This window comes from Limulus polyphemus, unplaced genomic scaffold (genome assembly GCF_000517525.1).
Source record: "Limulus polyphemus unplaced genomic scaffold, Limulus_polyphemus-2.1.2 Scaffold4020, whole genome shotgun sequence".
Taxonomy (NCBI): Eukaryota; Metazoa; Arthropoda; class Merostomata; order Xiphosura; family Limulidae; genus Limulus; species Limulus polyphemus.
Window position 1 is genome coordinate 1 of NW_013669630.1, and position 2,955 is coordinate 2,955.

At 30.1% G+C, this 2,955-nt stretch overlaps 1 protein-coding gene across 1 annotated transcript in view; it reads left to right on the top strand.

Moving 5' to 3' along the window:
- The first annotated feature begins 357 nt into the window (after positions 1-357).
- The window catches only part of LOC106470462 (KAT8 regulatory NSL complex subunit 3-like), a 53,271-nt gene continuing 50,673 nt past the window's right edge, over positions 358-2,955 (top strand). Inside the window, exon 1 of the mRNA XM_022399071.1 lies at positions 358-485. The gene's annotated coding sequence lies outside the window, so the exon portion shown is untranslated. The remainder of the gene's footprint in view (positions 486-2,955) is intronic.

Sequence of the window (2,955 nt, forward strand, 5' to 3'; positions counted from 1 at the left end):
CAATCGCGCTAAACAAACGCTGTAACGTCTCTTGTGCTCTCTGGCTGCAGTTCAATTACTCACTGTCTATACACACATTACCGCGTCACGTTGTCCCCCTCTTTTATATACCCGACTACCCTATATCTAGTAAATACTAGAGCATTCGCCAAAGTACAGGATAGTTCTAGAAACGAGGCGTCACAGTAGTCATGTGACTCGCTGACGCAACATTATTATAAAACAAATTAAGATTTGTCTATAGTTTCCATATTTATTGAAAGAAAAAGTTTATATAAAATTTGATCTAATTTCATTCATTTAACATATGTACAGGGGGCAGAAGCATCGTTGAACAATTGACGAGGTAAGGCAAGAGGAAAGAATAACGCATTACTTATATAAAGTTAAGTGTTTTAAAAACATCAGCTTTTAACTTAAAATGTGTCAACTGCTGTCGTTTCCTTATTGTTTATAATGCTGTTTTCGGAAGTAGCTAAGTTAATGTAAATGTTTTAAGTAGTACTAGTAGTAAAAGTTGTGAATATTTTTGTTACTGTTGACTGTAGTATTACTATCAATAATAGTTCAAAATTGGGGATGGCTAATGCAGATAGTCCTAATGGTTGGGTTATATGAAAATAAACCAATGCCAACTCAAAATTGAGCCTACTCTATTTTATTTCACTTTTCAGGGCTCAGCATTAATACTGGCATGATACTGATAGTAGTTTAGTACAGTGATAGCACCCACTAATGTATAACTGTAATATAACTATAACTTATAAGGAAAGGGTTTCAAAACTTTGCCAATCGGTATACCACCTTCAACTCCCATTAAGAATAGTTTTTATCATGTGTAACTGGTATACCATATGTGTATTTTACTACCTTTACAGCTTGATTCTAGTTTTAAGAAAAGAACAATGAAAAGAGATTTAATTATGGAAAATTGAAAAAAAATCCTATGACTTACTTTAATGTGAAGGATGATACTGCTTTGCTGAAACAATCTTGATAATTTCTGGGCCAATGTCTGATAGTTTAAAACAAAGATCTGGCTCCACATTTATCTTATTTTTATGCTTTGATGGTGTATAAGCAAGTTGAGAGAAACCTCACATTTTATTTGTTACTCTTTCATTAAATGGTAATTTCATAAATTTGATGTATTACTTCAGACCCCCTCTGGTATAAGGTGTTATATGTTTTCTACTGCATAATGTGTGCTAATAATATAAAAATTCACTTTTTCCACAATCTATCAGTACAATCACAAAATATACTATTACAACACAAAGAGATTGTATTGCTTCAAAATATTTCACTTTTACCTTATAGTTATAGGTTATACCTTACACACTTTTTATTTGTTGAGTAGTTTTTTAGAATGACATAATCTTGTTTGTCAGAAAAGAGAAATTGTTTGCTGTGTTTCCAATTTATGAACAACATTGTACCTCATTCTTTCATCATTTTGTGTTGATTTTATAACAATTTTTGCATGTGCCCAGTAGTGTGTTACTGGTACAGGTTATTATTTTTTTTTTTCAGCTGCTTAAGTGTATATTTGAGTTAAAGATTTATTTTGTTGAATTTAGTATTTTGACAATATTGAAGGAAATTGTTTTTGCAATGAGTTATCACAAATCTGATAGAACTAATGTGATACATTAGTCTAATGGATGGCTGAATTTTAAGTGTCTGTTTTATTTTGATCATTTTAATTGACTCACACATTGTTTTTTCAATGCAAAATGGTAATATTCATTTCTCAACTTCAGCATGCTTAAATTCTTTATTTCTAAAAGTAGAAAAAGAAAGTAACTGAACCACCAATCAGAAAATATAATTTTTTTCTCTTTGATTTGACATTGTAGTCTGTTTGATTTTGTTGTTTTGGAGAATACAGTTGCATTACTGTTCTGGATCAAAGCACTTTTGAACACAACTTAAGTATATTCACAATATTTAGTCTATTTATGTATTAAATAGATTAAAAATTGTTTTGTAATTATTTACAGTGATTTGATTTTTAACATATTAATAGCTTTAAAGGTATATTTGTAGCTGAAAGTTTTTGAAAAAGATGGTGTACTTTGTTTAAATACTGTTTTATCAGCAAAACCTTCTTTTTTTTCACAAAATCATAATTTGAAAATATAGTATAATTTAGTATTTACATTGGTATGTACTGTTACATTCTATGGTAACCATTCTGTTCCTTCTAAGACTGAAACTGTATAGACTTTTTTGCAAAGAAGTAATTGTATATTTTTGTAATTGTTTCAAATCTTAATCTAGTATTTGTTTTTACAAATTGTCAATTACCACTTTTGGTAGCTACTGATGCATCAAAAGTCAGATTGGATTCTGTGGTATGTCTGAAGTAAGTTTATATATATATATATATATATATATAAGGGAAGTCATAGGGTAGATTAAGCCAGAGTACTAAGATTGGAAAATTAGAGGGAAATGGGCATTTCCCCCAGATCTTTATTCTAGGATAATAAAAGGAAATAGAAGAGCATATTTACAGCACTAACCTTATTTTTAATTAAAGATTTTAAATTAACTTATTTTTAAGGAGAGAAATAGTGTTCAAGGAATTAACAGATGGACAACAAGGTAACATTTATTCCTTCAAGTTGTCTCTGCATACTCCCCATTGAGGAAAAAATGAAAACTTAAATACACCTGTTATCTTTCAGGAAATCAACGATATTCCTACAATGGGATTGATCTGAATCATTTAGATATTAGTCCCTTGGTGATAAAAAGAAGGATTGAGAGATTAAAAATATAGAATTGAAACCAGACAATGTAGATAGTGAACAAGTGCCTGAGGATAGGAGAATTTTTCTGAAGTTACTTTTGTTTTTAACTCTTTCAACCTGGGCTCGGTCCATGGGATCGACCTAGTAACCATTTTGTGCTTGGTTTTTGTTTTCATGCTATAGCTTTTAAATTAGT